This window comes from Myiozetetes cayanensis, unplaced genomic scaffold, assembly GCF_022539395.1.
Source record: "Myiozetetes cayanensis isolate MyiCay16 unplaced genomic scaffold, myiCay2020 scf5-8, whole genome shotgun sequence".
In the NCBI taxonomy this organism is placed as follows: domain Eukaryota; kingdom Metazoa; phylum Chordata; class Aves; order Passeriformes; family Tyrannidae; genus Myiozetetes; species Myiozetetes cayanensis.
Window position 1 is genome coordinate 22,578,167 of NW_026087742.1, and position 19,952 is coordinate 22,598,118.

Genomic DNA, 19,952 nt, shown 5'->3' on the forward strand with positions numbered 1-19,952 from the left:
GATCATGGAGTCCAACCATAATCCAGCACTGCTGAGCCCACCACTAAAGTGTGTCCCCAGGTGCCACGTCTACACATCTTTTAAATATCTCCATGGATGCTGACTCCACCACTTCCCTATGCAATATATTCCAGGGTTTGACAACTCTTTCAGTGAAGAAATTTTTCCTAATATCCAATCTAAACCTCCCTTGGTGGAACTTGAGGCCATTTTCTCTTGTCCAACCCCAACCTCACTACAGCTTCCTTTCAGGTGGTTAGATAAGGTTACCCCTGAGCCTCCTTTTCTCCAAACTGAGCAACCCCAGCTCCTTCAGCCATTCCTCATCAGATTTGTGTTCCAGACTCTTCACCAGCTGCGTCGCCCTTCTCTGGACATGCTCCAGCACCTCAATGTCCTTCTGCTAGTCAGGGACCCAAAACTAAACACTGTGTTCAAAGTGCAGCCTCACCAGTGCCACGTACAGGGGGGGGATGATCACTGCCCTCGTCACATCATCACACAGCCTCTCTTTGCCTGTCCCACCATCCAAACAACAGCCTTAGTACCACTAGCACTCCTTCCCTGGGGTATTCCTCCAAAGTGAACATCTCTGGAGAAAAAGGACAGGATGGTCAAGAACAAGAGGGTGGTATTTAGGTTGGAATTGGAAGGAGGTTGGCCATCAGAAACCTTGGTTTCTGCTACAGCCTTCCAGTTAGGACAGAAAACACCACTTGTTGTGCTTTGTATGTTCATTACAGCTACCTGTGATAACATGGGATCACTCTGAACACCTGCCAGGTGGATACCCTGAGTCTACAAGCCTTCTGCAAGCAGCCTGACAAGTAAAGAGTGGAGGCTCAGAGAATATAGCCCCACAGCTCCTTGGAAGCCTGATGCACAGCACAGGATGGGCTCTAGATACCCCTAGTAGGTACCAAACACAGGACTGACCTTGCTCCCTAATCTAAAGCAGAGCAAACCTTCCTTTCCCTCCTGCCTCCTTCGCTCTTCTCAGTCAGGATGGCCTTGGCTTTCCCACTGCCTTGAACTGGGAGCGGCCACTGCATTCCCCCACAGAGTATTTTAGTAGGAGTGGTGTTGCCTGTTTTCATGCTGCCTGTCACACACATTTTGTTTGCTCTGCTCTTGTACTCCCCTAGTGATGAGGCGAAGCTTTCCCACAGCTGGTGTGGCGGGATGGGCCAGGGATGGCCCGTCTGGCAGAGGAGCCCTACCTCACCTTCACCCTTGATGAGAAGGCAGCGCCAGGTAATAGGATGACAACGGCAGCTGGAAGCCAGCTGTGTGAGCTGCCCTCCTGGCCAGCCTCAGTTCCCCTTCTCCAAATCCCACAGCCCACAGCAGGAGGTGTGCAGCCATTATGAGACACATTATATTGCGATGCCTTCAGGCACAGAAACTCTGCCAACAACTAGATACTTGCTCTGGAGAAACAGGGAAAACGCAACTTTTTTTCTTCTCTTCCCTTTTTTTGCCCTGTGGATGAGGTGCAACCTATTTCTTTAACCTATTTAAAGGCTTTGATTCTGCTGTCTGTCACAGTATTTGACTGTCTTCCACGACAGTCAACGGTAACATGGAAGTCCCCAACAGTCTTCTTGGGGCCTGAGACATATCAAGACAAGCCTAACATAAAGAGATATTTACTTCCCTCTCTTCTTTGTATTGGTTGTCAATCTGCAATGGTTTTGAGAAGAAATCCAAATATGTGTGTGCCCTTTCCACTTCAAACAAGCAAGAGGTCAAGCCCCTCAGGCAGTCCAGCTCCAAAAGATTAGAAAAGAGGACTGGGAGCCTTGTATTGTCAAACACCAGAATCTTATCAATCCCGAATCTCATGGGGATGTGGAAACATGCTGCAGGAGTTGCTTGGGGAGCTACTTTCCTGATCGTTCCTGAGCCTGATTGCCAACACTGCATGTGCGTACTACTGCATGTGTGGAGAGCTCTAGTTAAGGGTTTGGAGATTTATTTCTTCTTTTGGCCATGAGCTGCTGAGAGCCCTATTGGCTAAAGAAAGGGGATCCGTCTTCATATATGAAGAGCCTAAACCCTTTTAAACTCAAAAGACAGAAGTACAATCCTAATTTCCACCCTGGACTTCAGCAATGAATCAAGTCCCAACACTCACCTTCCCTGTGGTGAGTGTTCTATGGACAAACTCTTGAGGACAGACAGCAAAACAGAGGAAAATGTTTCTAATAATTCCTAATAATACATGAAGCAAGCTGCACCTTTATACAAAGTTCCCTCTGATGCATAAATTAGATCAGGATTTTTTAGTGTTCAGTCAAAGAAGGACTGGGAGGCCCAGAGGCACCTCACTAGTGATAGACTATAATGAGGAAGAAGATGTTTTGTCTCAGGTTACTTGGAACCTTTAATGCTGATCCAGTTCTCCTCCTGCTTACACAAACATAACTCTATTTGCTCTTCCAGAGACAATCAGAATCAGGCTGTTGGTAGATGCATAAACACAATTTTCTTAAGAAAACAAACTGCAGTAGAATTTACACATCAATTTTAAGCTGGTAAAGGTAGTAGTGGTAATTCTCTTCAGTTAATTTACTCTTCTAAAATAAGACATTTAATCTAAGTGCATCCCTGGGATTGTTCAAGGCCAGGTTGGATGTGGCTTTGAGCAACCTGGTCTAGTGGAAAGTGTCCGTGCCTATGGCAGGAGGGTTGAAACTAGAGCATCTTCAAGGTCCCTCTGAACCCAAACCATTCTGATTCTGTGAGTCTATTACTTTTAATCTAACCTTAGAGCTCATGAATAGAGAGTGATTGTGAGAGGTCCATTCATTTCAAGACTACCTCAGGTTAGATACCTATTAGAAGGACAGAGTTCAGTGAGGTTAAGTCCCAGCAGTCACATAGCTTGCACTGACAATGTGCTCAGGATGACCATGGCAGTGTCCTCACCAGTTCAGCATAGTCCCCTAGGATCCCAGTAGAGTGGGCAAAGTCAGATGCTGGTATCATTAATGCACTCAGGCAGATAATGTATTTTCTGAAGAAGTAAAAGGGGATCCCGGGAGGGAGAAAGATTTTGGACCTGTCCAGAAAACTGAAGAAGCCATATGACATCTCCATCACTATCCCAGCATCAACTTTTGTGTTAATAAAAATATCCAGTGGGGATGTATTCGGTTATACTAATGTCTTTCCACACTAAAAGTATAGTCAGTTTGAGTATTTTATATGCAGAATGACTAATTGGAATGAGCTGTGCAATTTTCAGCTTAAACCAGCTTCTTTATGCTCAACGTCCGCCCAACATCTTATGACACAGTTTATATTTTCATTGAGGATTCAGCATCTGGGCGAAACAGAGAAAGCTTTATGAGTCTTCACTCTAAATCAATTAGAATTTAAATGTAGGTCAAATGCTAGGGAGAAGAATGGGACCTGCAGCAATTCAGATCTCAGATGTTCATGTACTCTAGAGACAGAAGAATCATTTGCACACTTATTCCATCTTCCAGAGCTAGGGGCACTCGGAAAGGCAGGTTTGTTCTCTGCTGCATATCTAATAGTGTTTTGGCCAACTAGTCTTTAAAGTTGCTGGAAAATTATTCTTCTACCTTTGCCCTTGGGAGGCTATTTCACAGCTGAATACATCCCATTCCTGATCTGCCCTTGATAGTCCTAGCTATGACCTCCATAGAGAAGTACACAACTTCTTTAAATACTTGGTGAGTTTGACAGTTGTTTGAGGGTGTTTTCGCACCTAGATCCAATCCAGCACACCCCAGCACTGGTCTGGAAAACATCAAGAGCAACTTCTGTGAAGTCAGTGAAATTGCACTGATATAAACCATCTGTCAAACACTAAACGAACACAAGCATGCACACAAGCATGTCTGTCATCCACTACCAAAAGTATCATCTCAAATCTAAACTACTTTCTTTTTGTTCCCTTCTCCACTCCCTTGCTGCTCATTAAAACACCTCTCTCCCACCTACAACGGTGAAGAGTCAGCAGGCTGCCCAGGTAGCATTTGCTAATGGGAACTGACAGCCTGCCACCATTTTCTGAAGGCTTACATTTTTGATACCTGCCTGTCTTCCAGCCTGACTGATTCTGTGGAGGACTTTTATCACAGGGAGATTGACCTCAGGCAGGAGGCATTTTGTGTCACCGTGAACGAGTGAAATGAAGACGCGATGGGGATGGTGAGAACTCACTAGCAGCAAAAGGGAAGAAGAAGAAAACTGATGCATGACAAGAATACCTACTTTGCCATGGCAGATAACTCAGTGATTAGTCCTCTAATGAACAAACTCACTGAAGAACCTGAACTGTGGCATACTTTGAGACCCTGTAAGAGGCAACATTAATTGATGATAAACTAAAATACCAGTCAAGTTATGAGAAGCATTTTCCCACTGATTTACAACAGTCAGGATCCAATTAAAGAGTTACTCTGCCAGCTAGTGCCTTGTGAGGTTGATAGGCTGCCTCACAAAGGCTTACAGGGACACAGTCTGGAATACCTTTGTACTTCGGTTTTGCTACAGTAATTTTTAATACATTTTATTGCAGAGACGTGGAAGCAAAAAAAAAAAAAAGTTAAAATGTTCGCAGCATGGATATCCATTCATACTTAGAGAAAGTAAACAATGCTGTTAGTGTATTTCCCTGGCTGAGGTGCCATGTCCCACAGGAGTTTTAGTCTGGAGGACTCTCTATTCTGTATTTATTTCCCAAGCCCAACATCCCTGGCTGAACAATGTTCCTAAAGATACACTTCAGTCTTCTTTCCAACTGAAAGGCACATCCTACTCAAGAATCACACTTTCTTCCCATTCCAGCTTTCTGAGGCTGCCATGAAAAGAAAAAGCTATTCATCCAAAAAAACTACATTCCTTCTTTCTCTGCATGATGGCAAGTTTGCCCCAGATAAATCTTTCAAAAAAATCAGGTCACTCTGCTGTTAGCTCAATAGGACTGGGTTGGAAAGCTCCTGAGAAGGCATGACTGTACACCTCCTAAGAGCTCAGGACAGCTCTTCTCATCACCGGCCTGAGCTTCCCCTTCCAGAACAGGCCAGTGTCAGAGAGTACCAGATGAAGGAGGAATAAATACTACAAAAGACCTGGGGGGTATGGTTTCCAAGACAATATGCTATTTCATATGTTCCCTTCATGTCAGACACTGTAAATGCATTTTGCCTGAGTCCCCTCTAGATCCTTAAGACATCTTCCTGCAAGTAAACCTACACACAGTCAAGCCACTGCCTATTGTGGGGAGCTCCAGATCAAAAATTTCAATGAGAACTGGTATAAGCCTTTTATCTCCTCTGATATCACTGCAGACAGATGAATACTATTGCCACTTCACCCCCACCTGAATGTGCCTGCATTGTACTTAACCCTTCTGTTCTGAAATCCTCCTTTACAGCAATTATTCTGCTTTAGCCTATCTGCTGGATTTACTTTATTCCCAAGGACACATGATGTCTCTTAGGTGGGCTTCTGGCAGATACATACAAGACATTTAGCCTCACAGATTCTTTTCCTCAGGTTGGGTGACACAATCAGTAGTCTCAGTTTGCCCTCAGTAGCTGCTAATGAGTTTGCAACCCCTCACCAAGATTAGGTGTTCACTATTTCATTAGTGGGCCAGCAGACACATAGCAACATCCATGGAGCACCAAACGGTGGGATTTGCTTCCTTAAAGATGGGCTGTAACAATCTTTGAAGAGTCCAAGTGCCCTATAGGAGCCATGAATAAGAAATAACCAAGTGATTGGGTAGAGCTGCAAAGCCTCAGTTCAAACTCATACAATGCTGAGGGAGGCCTGTCTCTGGGACAGTGGTTTAAGCTCACATTGAGATATGGGAATTAGGGTTGGCATAGAAGAGAAACTGCAATTCTTATATATTACCCAACACTGTTCACTCATCCCTGCAATCATCCAACATGCCCTAATTGCTTCAGTATGTCCCTGCAAAACAGAAACTGAGAATGACTTGGTAAGACACAAAGACACAGATTTAAGATGTACAAAGAAGCAGTCGTCCGATAATGATGACCAGCTGTCACAGGCAGCAGAAACCTCCTGGCAGTTGGCACCGGTGAATTTTCAAATACCCGCTGGTTGCTGCTACCCCATTAATCGTGGGCACTTTGCCCAGTCTACATTCCTGAACAGCTTTTTTCTTCTCTTCCCCCTCTCTCTTCCTCACAGACTTCTAACACAGTTAATAAAAAATTTATCAGGGCAATGAAATAAACACCAATTTGATTTGATCTGGGAGCCAAAGAGAGGAGAGTTTCTGCTGTTCAGGTGCAGACTCAAGAGTTTCTGCAATTGCTGTGAGAAACGTGCCCACAAACCCAATAGGATTGGGTAAATGGAGATGGAGAGATGGTTTTTGTTTTGTTTTGTTTTTTAAAGGAGTGAAAAGGGCTGGGAGACCAGTCAGCAGTGTGCTCTTGAACTCCAGGAGGAGGAAGGTAACACTTCATAGGGAAATCCATAGGGAGTAATGGACTTTGCAGCACCAGAGATGGAAACAGGCATGGCAGCACCCAGCACTGGTATGTAACAGGCACTGCAGGTCCCTAGAACTACACGTGCAAGTGAATAAATATCTGGAGTCTCTTTTTTAATTCTTATATAGTTCTACCCTCAGGTAGAAGAGAGAAGATACTAAAAAACACTTGGGTCTAACACTAGTGATATCTCAAAGGAGTTCAAGGACTAGAGAAATGGGGCAGGATGAAATCCAGGAGAAAAATTAAGTACCCTGGAATAATTTGGGCTAGAATAGCATTACTCATCTTGTGAAAAATTTAGCCTGTGCCTCAGGCTATGCTGGGCTGGTGGCAGGAAGTGCAGAAATCTTTTCAGGGGAGTCCCTTACCCTCTGGCACTGTGGGAAACAGCGGGCAAGAGCATCAAACCAAGGAGATAGCAACCTTCCACTGGGAGAGCTTGTATGAATTTATGTCAGGCTTAAAGCAAGAGATTTGGAGTGGAATGCAGCTGCCCATTGCAAGGACAGGTAAATATGTCAGGGATTATAACTGAAAGCATTATCCAATGAAGATCAGATTATAGACTAAAACAAAAGGTATTGTTACACTATTTAACATCACACAATCCAAGCTATGGCAAGAGGAAGAGTCAACACCTGTCAGTGCAGCTGAGGACACAGTATTAGATTGTGGGTAATGCCAGAATCTCTAGAACTAGTCTTCTACACGCTTTCATCTTTCCTGCATAAACACGCAGGGTGGATTCATGTCACCAAATTTCAGGCATCAAGAAGTTTGCTGTGTAAATCTAAGTTAGTCATTCTCATTCCTCTTGTAGTCCAAAGTAATAGGGACTTCTGGAGGATGATCCATCACATTATCTCAAGGCAGACAGCAGAAAGAATAAGATGCCAACTTCTCACAACAGACTACAGATGAGGGCCAGATGACTAGGTTAGATTTGTGCTACTAAAACTCGTATGTCTAAGATTAAGTGAGATGAATCTTACCTGCAGTATACCACTTCTGTTGGCATGACTTTATGTCCATACAGACAAGAGATGCCACACAATAAGAGAGTCACACTTAAAAGACTCAATAACAGAGATGTGTATCTCGGGACTTGGATTTTAGTCTGATAGGACCCCTGTGTAATTTATTTAGCCAGCACCACGTACACAACCTGAATTTGTTAAAATGAGGTAAACCTTTTATGACCTTGAATGGCAATGTCTATACTGCTAAAGTGGTTTGTTCTCTTTTGCTCCAGAGTGCTAACCACAGTCTCCTGGTTTTGCTCCAGTCCTTTGGACAGCCATGCACACACACATGAGACTACTCCCAGGTTCTTTCCTGGAATGAACTAGTCCATCCCCTCTCAGAGGAGGAGCAGGCACAGCTGATATGGACAGCATGCTCTAGACATGCAGATAATGCCAAGTTTGGCTTCCTCAACCAGTGAAAATCCTCCAGCACCAACTCTGCAGGGCCTGGGGTTTCAAATCCCTCCATACCTTCTTGTGCCATGTAACACACACTCTTGGCATCAGCTTATAAAAACACCAGTTTGCCAGACTGTGTTCCAGCCCTCACATAATTTCAGGCATTTTTAACCAGAAAACATAACAAATCAAGCAATCAAAAAAGAAGTATGTCTCAGGGCCACAGGGTCACTTACCACAGTGAGCACGGAGGAGACCAGCCCTCCTACCAGTGCCCAGTGTAGTGTGGACATGATCTATTCATGCCAGAAGGTAGTACCATCAAGTGGCATGAACATGAGCTGATCTATGCCATCTGGCCTGGAGTCCAGGGCTTTCCCTGATACTATCCACAGAGAGTGTATAGGCAAAACCAACGTGTCAACCTGAATTTCCAAGGTGGTCCACAGGCTTTGCATAGCTATAAATATTCTTCTGGAATACAAGCGTGTCATGAATTATGTGAAACATATTCACAATAGTTAAAAACGCAGTAGGAGCAGTCACTGAACACTCTGTTAACACTCCCTTCAAACAGGTTCATGAGTGGTGGTCTCCCTATGAACTCTGCTTCTTAAGCTCATTCCCACAGGTCAACAAGTGGATTAATCTTTCAGGTAAAATCATGAATTGGGAGCTCTATGCATTCATAATCCCTAAAATCATAGCTGGATTTGTATAGTCAAGGTCATAAGGCTTCTACCTTGCACAGTCTGTTCTGTAGCTATTCAGGGAGATTTATCATACTTCTTCTCAAGGAATTTTTTTTTTTTTTCATTCAAAACAGGAACATACCCAAAAGTCACATTCCCATCAGTTTAACAAGGGGACAATCATTTTGAAGAGACTCTCCAGACTACAGCTGCTGCCGTGGCACCTGCGTGAGGGCCATGTGGAATTGAGGTTTAGGATCTTGCTTCTTGGCTTCTCTCCCTGCAAAAGGCTCCTTACTCAGTGGGTTTTACTTTGCCTGTCTACACTTAACAATTTAATGGATATACTTGCTGCGTACTAAAGCTCAGAGCTGAACTTCCCAGCTAACAAAACATGAGTAGATGTCCCAGTCACCCACTAACTCAGAGCACAGTTTACAGTACTTTAGCCCTAACACCGAATTTTTTCTGGTAGCATAGTTCTGGTCTCCTTGTAGAGAATTTTCTCAGGGCATCCAGCAGGCAGCTCATGACCACTCTCCCAGGCAGAGTGCTACTAACCTCTTTTCTGCCCAAGCCAACCATGGGCAGATGCCCCAGGCCCACCACATCACCCACACCCTGTGCAGAGCTGAGTATTCATATGCCCAGACAATGTGAAAACAAACTCACTGGTCTTAAAGCCTGAGCATCTCACAAGCTGAGGGCACCTAAAGGTGAGATGCTGTTACATTAAAATCGTTGCACCACGACTGTCCTTTCCCCACACATTCAAAGGCAGTGTCTCCTTACCTTGTTAAAGGCAAAAGGCTTTTCTTATACTACTGATAGAGAAGACTCAGAAAGGAATAAAGAAGATAATAGGCTGCCAGAGGCCCAATTTACGCACCCCAAAATTAATGACTCATTCCAATTAAATTATTTGCCCTAAATTAAAACTTATCACCAAAATCCAATTCTCATTTCGTTAAAGAGGACCTCCCTAGTTATCACATTTTTTTCTCCACAGATTTTTTTTTTTTAAGGTAACCTTCATGGAATGGGGAAAAAAAAATGTAGTTGTAGTCTACTTTTCTGTTTTAGGTGCCCCAAAAGTTTTATTTTTTAAGAACCATTCCTCATTCTTATATGTCCATATAATGAATTAAGACATTGCTAGAAGATTTTATGAAAGACTTGGGAAGAACAAGATCATGCCATCAAACAGACAATGTAAGGGTAGTCTGATACAGGAAGAAGGAGGGAGTTTCAACAATAGTGTTCCTCAAGCCTCAGCAGTCTCTGCCTTTTGATATCATAACTGAGAAAGTTCACAACTCCCATTTGGGGATCTCCAAAGGCCCTTTCAGGAAAAGGCAGGCAGGCAAATGATGGCACTCTCAATGCATCTCGTAGAAAAAACGGGATCTTTTGATTTTTTTTTCAGACTTTCACACACCACTACAACTTCTCAAGCAGGGCTTAGTTTCTGCTACCACAGGTCTGCCCACTGACAGCCTGAGCTGTGACATGCAGAGACCCAGCGCTGCCAGCAAGAGCAGCCACGTGCTTATGCTCCCTCAGACTGCCAATGCCAACCTTTGTTTCCTTCCCAGGAACAACCTTCTTCCTTTTTTTCTATTGGAGAGTAACACTTTTTAACCTAATATTTGTTTTCTCAAAGACATTTTCAAAAACTGTGGTTGGGTTTTGAGAAAGTGCTCACTGTCTGAATACTCTGTAAATGGAAGCCATATGTCTAAGTATCTGTTTCTTTTTTGTCTATTTTGTTGTGTGCACATTTGGCAAGTTATTTTTTCCCCTTAACTATCACATCTCAGGCTTTATTAAATGAAACCGCTATTCTGTTATTTTGTGGATTTTTTTTTTCCCCCAAGCAACCAACTACTGACATTTTAGCAGCTATACAGCAAATGTGATATTAAGTAATTATTTTCTCAGAATGTTTCTTCACTTTCTGGTGACTAAGGAGCTGCTACTGGGGTAGCAATTCCAATGTTTCTAAAGATAAAAAGAAGAGTTGCAGCTCTGAAAAAGCCATCAAAATCCAAACCCTGAAAACCTATTACCTAATACGATTTATCATTCGTTGTTTTTGTGGAAAGCAGCTGGAGGCTTATCCTACAAGGCATAGCATGCATGTACACCAAAAAGAAAGACTATGCATCCATTCAGGAGTGATGAGGGTCAGCAACTGCAGAAAGAAAAATGGTAAGAGCACATAGTTACTGTGTGTCAGCTGGAGTCAAGTTCCACCAAGCATACGCAGGGATGTGGTAGGAAGGCACAGCACAGAGACCATGCCTACCTGCTTCTCCCCACTCTTCAAATCCTTGAGCCACTTCTAAAAGGACAGTCTCGTTTTAGAAATACCATCTCCTTGTTCCCCTTCCCTGAAATGCTGATTTCTTTCCTTCTGTAATTAATTCATATTAAAGAGTAAAGTTGAAAGCTTTTAAGATAGGAAAGAAATTTGCTTCTTTCTATAAGTCTTGATGTTATTTTTTAACTGCTGGCTCAATTTAGGTTTATTTTACAATCTGTTTCTAGCCAATTCCAATTTCAGATGAAATCTTGGCTCCAATGAAGCAAATTTCCCTTTAACTTCAGTGGAATTAAGATTTTGATCCAGGTTCTCATCCACTAACAAACAGTTACAATGAGTGTAGATAGCAACACAGCAGCCAAAAACAAAGAGCATGAGCTGATGGACCCCAGGAATCTGGAACTTCATCCCATATGGAGTTCTGAGCATGGCAGATTTGCAGTATTGATTCTACTGGCACGGATGAAATAAAGTAAACAGACTACAGGAACACACTGTTCCACAAACACTGGAATTTGCAAGGCCTGTTTTACCACAGCTACATGTCCTAGGTCCTGATGCTTCATGCCTCGGAAAACCTTCAGAGTTCTTAAGCAGTTTTAGGCAAGGTGGCACCCCACCAGCTGGCACGTGTGTGGCTCCAAACCAACCTGCAACCTCACAGCCTTTTGCATATCCCATTGGTAAGGGATACAGAAGACAGGGGTCCCCTGGGAGAATTTTAGGGGCTCTTGTTGGGGCAAGGTCACAGCGGGTATGAGGGGTGCTGCAGCAAGCTGAGCAGAGGACTGCCAAGCAGAAAGGCAAGCAAACAGCATAACCGTATAAATAAACCCATACACACTTCTTGTTTCCTCAGGAAGCCAAGCTGCTCTCAGTACCTCTAGGGTTTGGATACAATAAAAGCTCAGCTGAGCGAACCGCAAATCTGGCTAATCTCAACCTGGCAGTATTTCTTTCAACTGAAAGGAAGAAAATAAAATGGACAGTAAAGCTATGGAAAAGGTTGAGCTGAGACAGAGAAATGTGGAGCATGATTAACCTTAGCTTACATCCATATTGCAAGTAAAGAGACAAGCTGATCCTTAAGTATCTAATAGAGACTAGCTATATATCTTTTGACATTATTTTGTGTTAGAAATCCAAAGCTTCAGATCAGATCTTTTTGCAAATTTTTAAGAAACAGTTTTTTGCTCATTTTTGAGCTACTAAGCAGTTACAGGCCTGCTATGTAAGATGAATAAGATATTTATTCCTGATAAGTATCCTGATATACTTACACTTTTTTTCTACAAAGATATCTCAAGAGGATGTGGCAAAAAAAATTATTCACTACTGACAAGACACAGGTCATGATGAAGGAAACAGGGAATGGCAATCTATGACTTAGGATGTCCAAGAGGACATATCCTGTTGTGGGCAAAGTGCGTCAGATTTCAAGGCTCGCAATGAGTCAAGACAACTCTACTGTGCCATCACAGCTTTTTTCCAGCAGTGGGAGCAGGAACACAGTTGGCTTTAAAATTGATGGTTATTTGCACTCTCTCAAGGGCTAGTGGACTTGGTGGTGGGACTACGTTCTTGCTGTGTTTGGAGCTGAGAAAAAAATATTGTCCCAACTATCCTGTCTCACAGCCTGGGCTAAGACTTGGGAGTGTAGACTGAGACAATCAGACTGAGAAATAACAAGGTAAAATCTTTCAAAAGACTGGTCTGGGTCTAGAATCAGCTGATCTGACAAAATTACACAAAATCAGCTGATACAGCTCTGAAGAGACCACTCAAGCTAAGCTGATTTATATTACTAAGGACTTGGATTATCATATCAAGATCCTTCCTCCCAGCCATATGAAAGCATTCCGTATATTTTGTGCTGTACTTCTTTCTCCAAAATGAGTAAGCATTTTTTGAAGTATTCTGTTTTTGTCTCCTGCCTGCACCTGCAAAGCAAGCACCAAAATATTTCCAGAAAAAACTCCTGATTTATGCACTAGGAAGTGCTAAGATCCAACCAATATAATGAGCCAAAGCCTGTGATGCATAGTAACATTCCAGCCATGCCTGGAGATAGGAAAACAGAAGTTAAGAGCATCAGGACACTATGGGGAGGCAATAAAAATACTAGATGGGAAGTGGAAGGAAGTTCCATGATAACCTATGAAACACCAGGTGCATTTTCCTGCAATTTATGAGTTTGCCAAAACAAACCAGCTTGGAAAACCTAGAAAAATTGCCACTAATACTACTGTGTGCCTCACATTCTGGAATTATTTTGTGGTAAGAAATTAATGTCCATGGTAACAGCAAAAGTGGTGCAGGAAGACCTAACATCCATCAGTTCCCCAAGATTATTCCCTGTTCTCTCAGCTTATATTCTCCGTCAAACTGAACTGCTATCCCTTCCAAGCACACTGGACTTGTCTCTTGTAGACCCTGTAGTAACCTGAATTTATCTCCTCGCTCCAATCTTTTTTTACCTCCTCCCCCACCATTCCCACTAAAATGATCTTTTTTTAATTACTTCCCAGAAAATTCATATTCCCATGTCACCTCATTATTGTTTGCAATGGCATGCCAAATATGCTGTAATTTTCTCATTGGGACTATGTCCTGAAAAGGACAAAGTGGCTTGTGCCTGTTCTTACCTACTGCATACTCCCTGGAATGAAAAACACCACAGTGTCAGTGCTCTGAAAGATCCCTCTGAGTTCTGGGCTCTGCACCCACAAAGCAGGGAAGCCAGAATCTCTCAGAGAACAGCATCTGACTCTGACATCCTTAATGTCTAGCTATCAAAGGAAAGACAGCTTCAGCTCTCTTCAAACCACTCTGCTTCTAGTGCTGGCCGAAGAGGTGGGAAGGCCAGGCATGCCAAGGGAAGTTGGGCTCCCACCACAGATCTGCTGAGCTCAAGACCAGCCTGGCTCCAGTCTCCCAGCAACCCACTGCAAGTCCTGACAGTCACCAATGACATATTCTGGCAAAGAATAAACTCCAGTGAGGACTGAGTGAGAGGTGTGGAAAGGCTAAGAGGATTCATGGCACCAAATGCACTGCTCATCCTGGGCTTCCTGCTACAGCCAGGGGAGGGACGATCACATTTCCATTGGTCAATTCATCTGATGAATTTTTTGATGGCTACTTAAGGATGGACTTGGCTGTGCCTGAGAAGAGTCTCATCTCCTCACTAATGACAAAGGGAGTCCAAGATAAACCACTGCAATGGTGACATCTACATTTGGTCGGAAGACCCCCCTCTCTGGCTCATTAGCTCAGGACCCAGGCTGGTGACCAGCAGAAGTTACCACCACTTCAGGCTCCTAGAATACACACTCATGTGCCTTGCTTCAGTTCTGATCACAAACCTTTCCCCCAGTCTCTAAGTCTAAAGCATCATCTTTTCCCATTGCTGTCCTCAGAAATTAAGGCAAGGTCTGGGCGGGTCATAGAATCACAGAATTGTTTAGGTTGGAAAAGCTCTCTAAGATCAATGAGTCCAATCTTTAACCCAGCACTGCCAAGTCCACCACTAAGCCATGTGCCTAAGTGCCACATTTACACATCTTTCAAATACCTCCAGGGATGGTGGACAACACCCTCCCTCCTCAGCCCCAGACCCAGCTCTTACCAAGGGGCTCGCTGGCAGAGCAGTTCACACACCGGGGAAGCCAGACTGGGTTCTGCTGCCTTTCTGGGTAAAGGATCTCTCTCTGCTGTGCTGTACCAGTCACCAGCACAAAGTCCTTTAATTGCAGGAGAGTAGACTGAAAGGGGGCACAGCTAATCTACTCATAGAGTTTTTAATAATTTTTCTATGGTTAGATCCCAGCAACAACAAATACATCTTTATACCACTTAGAAACAATGACTAGTGAGTCTGAGTCTTTGCAAGCAAGGAGCTCTACAAATGCAATTCATAATGGAGAAAGGCTACATTCTGTGCTTTTTATCATACATTAATGCCTAACAGTTAGAAAGAAAACTGTAGGGTTTGGCCTTAGCTGCAATGGGTTTGTGATTAAGACTGGGCAGTAAACAAGTGTTTCTCTTTGTGAACACTTGCTGCTGACATTTCCAAATTTGTTTTTGTTTTGCCAAAATGACAAAGCCCTTTAATTTTTTTTTTCATGAAATAAACAATAAACCAAGGGAGAGCCCGCATGTTTGAACAGCCAATAACTGGGAATCACAAGACATGTTAGTGAGTCTGCAGGAGTCCCAGGCTCTGAGAAAAAATGTGAACATGAGTTCTTCATAGCTCAGCTGAATGCTCTATTTTTTAGATAGGCTGTGGTAATGCTGTACCTTTTTGTCTTCCCAAATTTGACTAGAAAAAGTACCTCAGACCTTTAAAACCTTCCAGATCAGGTTAAAAGTCAAAAACAGTGGAATGTTTTTGTTTCACTGAAAAGTTCCCAAATACCTCCATTCACAATGATGCCTTGCTGTAAAGGCTCTGGACAGCAAAGATACCAACCATCTGCTTCCTCCTAGTAGAATTATTCCTTTAGATTGACTTGGACAGGCCTACATCCTTATTGCAGAACTTTTAAACCCTATGCATGCTAAAATTTCTGTGCCCTTGTGTCTGTCACCCTGATGAGACAAGTAAGGACTATAGGGATTTCTGTATTGATATTTAATGCTTGAGAAGGGCATGAGGATATCACCCTAAAAGAACAAGAACCCAAGGTAATGCTGGGAAAGGGGCAGCCACTGTGTCCCTGTTATGACTCAATTCTCCTGGAACAAGTCACTCAACGTACTGGAACAAATGATTAAACATCCCATTTATAAGCACCGAGAGGATAATAACAAAGTGAAGGAAAAATAAGCAATGTACTTTTGGCAAGCACATATCATGCTACCCCAGCCTCATTTCCCTTTTTTTTTGTAGGATATCTGGCGTAGCAGATAATGCATGAGCAGTATGTGAGATTATGAGATATATCTTGACTTCAGAAGACCTGACAGTCTTCAACAAGCTACAAGAATATGGTGGATGTTAAATCACCATCAGGATGCTTCAAAGAGCTGCAATCAACAGATCGTTATCCACCAGGGACTGAGGTTTTTGTGGGCTCCTACCACAGTCTGCTTTTGTGTCCAGATCTCTTGAATACTTTAATTAACACCTTCATGATGGAATAGAAAGAAGGCACCTGACTTTTGTCGATGACACCAAGTTGGGGGCAGTTGCAAGTGCTTTGGAGACCAGGATCATAAGTAAATTGAAGAAGCGGTCTCCATGGAGAAACCAACCAGATGGCATCCAGCAACAGCGAGCACAAAGCACTGTGCTCAGGAAGGGGGGAAAAACAATTAATGTTCAAATACAGAAGTGGAGAGTGAGCTGCAGACTGTGCTGCAGACCAGTAAGAGAGGGTTAGAAAGCTGCAGAGAGACTAAGTGAAAGTAATGAGGCACTCTTACAAAAAAAAAAAAAAAAAAGGTAAATCTCATTTCATTCTGGGGTTAGGTAAGTGAAGTGTGATATGGAAAACATGGCTGGTGTTTGTATCTGCATGACTGAATCCTGAACTGGAACTCTTTTCTTGGGTTTGGACACTAAATTTAAGAAAACATGTAGACAAATCAAACAGTAGTGAAATATGTATGACACAAAGATTGGAAAATAGGACTTGTGAGAAACAGTGAGCCCGTTAAGCTGGACTAGAGGAATCTGAGACACAGGAATTAATGGGTTTCAGGCAGATAAAAGGTAGTTAGTTCTGAGGAAGGGGAGGAGAAATAACCAGCACATATCTTGGAAGGACCGGAAATAATTGGCAGCAAAATCAGTTTGAATCATACATTACTAAAGGCTTTCCAAAGAGTGAATAATGGACATGCACCAGCTATGCAGGCACAAGGTGTCTTCAAAAAATACATGTTAGGGGCAACTACTGTAGAGCTGGTCTTATCTCACTGCATGGGGAGGAACCAGACTATCATTTCTAGATCCTTCCAAATGTTTGCTCTTCTGATCAGACACCAACAGAAATACCTGGAGTAGGAAACAGCAAGATTCGCTAGTGGCCATTACACTCCAACCGAAGCAGGACACAATGCTTTGAGTGAGGTGGTGGTTCAGAGCATTCTCTTTATGCATGCACTCCAGTGTAGAAAGTGCAGCAGCAGCATCTGGTAAAAACTGAGCTGCGCAGACACAGCTCCCTCCAGTCCCATCCACCCTGCAAGCAGTGGTGCCCACCTGCATCAGAAAGACATAAAAGATGGCCACAGTTGCACTGATGAATCTTTTGGCAGTGAATGCCTACTTCCACCACCAGAGATGGCTTTATGTTTGAAAAGCAGGAAAGACCAATGAAGAAAACGTTCTTCTACTTTTAGCTGTCCATGAAGTTCTGATATTTTTTTTTCTTAAGTGTTGTTTAATTATGTCCTTTTAGATGTCTGCAATATGCCCCAGTTGAGAAGGGTACTACCAGTGGATATAAACACTGAAGAGAGGAAAGGAGCAGACTGAGTAGGCTTTTATGTAGAGACTGGTGCTGGCTGACAAACTAGAACTGGCTCTTCCCTGAAATACTGAAGGGCACAGGCACACCCATTATAGAGGTGATGTCCCCCTTTCTGTGATATACTTCTGTATCTCTGGCCAGCAGAGGTCACCAAGCAGAGCTCACCCTGGAGAAAGCTGATTTTCCCAAGGAAGGGAAGGACCTGCTCCTAGAAGGCAACTTCAGTGATCTAAATGCAGTGTATCCTCAGGATACACCAAAGCTCGTCTATTTCAGCTGGCATTGTGGACAAGGAGTGGTCTCTAGTTATAAGGGCTCCGAGAGCCCTCTTATATCTGCCTACTTATTTCTTAGTGTCTGGTATAGCTATCTCATTTGTTTCTAGGGGTAATAGAGGCAGGGTTTCTTTCCACAGCAGATATACAAATGAGAGAGTTGAACCAGGGGAGATAAAGGACATGTCTTTAGGATACAGTGCAGAGGGGATCAGAAAAATCCATGACAGTGCTGAGTGAGCAGAAGGGGAAGCCTGAGCATGGCCCTAAGACAGCCTGTTGTTTCCAGGGCATGAGCAACTGCCATTGCAGGATCTTTCACTGGCACATCCAGGCATCAACTGTGCACACAAAAACCAGCAAGGTGTCTCTGACCCTGGCTTGTTTCTGTTTCCCTGGGCTTGTTTGAAGGGAATCACTGACCATCATTCCACACATTCTCTTAACAGATTAGCAGGCAGATCAGTTGACCACCCTGTCATGTAATGTTTCCAAAGCTGTATTTTCTTTTTTAAATTATTTTTACATTTGGGATGCCCAGAGCTTTATATAGCCTATGTTTTGAAATTTATGAACACAAAAGCACAAGAAGTAAATAAACTACATTAAATAAATAACAAGCTTAGCATGGTTCAATACCCAAACTCCTTTAATTTGTACTAGCAGCACACTATTTTTCAGGCAGACAACCTGCAAATCTGAGAAAAATAGCAATCAATATGACCATATGATACTCAGAGACAAAAGGGATTATTTTCTAACATACATTTATTTTCTAATAAATTAGTTTTATTAGTTAAGATTATTTTTAAAACATGGTTAAAATGAGACTAACTCTTCCAAATTGTAACGGATTTTTTATTTATATTTTGCTTGGTTTTTTTCCAGATGAAATTTAGTTTTAGAAAAGTTAAAGCTATGAATTTCACCTAATTACAGGATTACAGTAAGCACAATATCGCAATGGGTCTTTGGCTAAATCTGTAGCAGGTATTAGAAGATTACCCACAGATAGCTTGTTTACAGGCAGCCAGACTTTAGATGTGTCAAAACTTAAATTTTCTCGTTCTCAGAAAGGTGCCAGTAGTTCAGAGCCGGATACCTATATATTTAGGTGAAAGCTAAGCTAGAGAACTCAATTTTGCTGCTTAGGCCCATACCTAATAGGCACAAATAAAATTAATAATACATGTGCATGGCTCTAAAATTCATTTATCCCTATATTTTTCTTGACAGGTAAATGGAAATTGTGTGCTGCAAGATTTTACCAGCAATAAACCACCTCCAGACGGTCAGCTACGCACTACTACTGCGAGCAGCGAGGCAGGGTACAGCTCCAGGGCTGCTGAGTGCTCTTCACGCCAGGAACACCCCAGTGAACACTCAGCCAGGCCAGGAGGGCTGCTCTGTGTGCTGGTGTGTGCCACTCTTTGTGCTGCTGGGGGAGGGTTTTGTGCAAGACAAACCAGGAGCCGTCTGTCTCACTACACTTGTGTGTAAAGCATCACCTCTGACCGTGTGTCTGGACTTCTTCACCTTGCAGATAAACACCTGGTAAGCTAGTTACCATCCACCCCCCCCCCGAGTTTGCCAAGTAGTACCAGCAAGAGGAAAAGGCCCTTCGTGCATTCATTTATATCCAGAGCAATTAAAAAAACTTGCTGAGAGGAATAAAATCTACAGGGTTACTAGAGAAATCAGGAGAAATAACATATCCCAGCCTGAAAGATAACGTAGAAATCCAACATATCTATATTATGTATCCAATGCATTTACACATACCCATCACCTAAGCTTCTCTATAAATATTTTAGATAAATTGGCAGATAGACACAATGGCATGAAGATCAAAAGAAAAACAAAACAAAACTGAGTAAACTCACTTGTTTGGTATTCTAGTCAGGACAGGATGGAACAAGTAAACTCACTAATGCCCTTACCAGTAATCGGTGAACCCTTTAATGTGTTTACTGTCTGTTATACCACAAATGCAAGCAGACAGATAGGACAGTGCTGGTTTGCCAAGTTTCCAATTCCCTACAACACACACAGGAGGAGGGCAGCTAAAAAAGGAGAGGGCACCATAAGGTACATGGCAGCTATCTCAGGTACCAGGTTTCACACATGCCTAGTGACAGCACACCCTGCAAATCAATGACCCAGCATAGAAAAACACCCAGGAAAATTAATTCCCCAGCCTTGCAAAGAGTTGACAATGGAAGGCCAAAAAACACA

At 42.9% G+C, this 19,952-nt stretch overlaps 1 protein-coding gene across 3 annotated transcripts in view; it reads right to left on the reverse strand.

Annotated features, from left to right (window-relative positions):
• Positions 1-19,952, reverse strand: part of LSAMP (limbic system associated membrane protein) — a 1,001,416-nt gene that overhangs the window by 144,556 nt on the left and 836,908 nt on the right. The window lies entirely within an intron of this gene.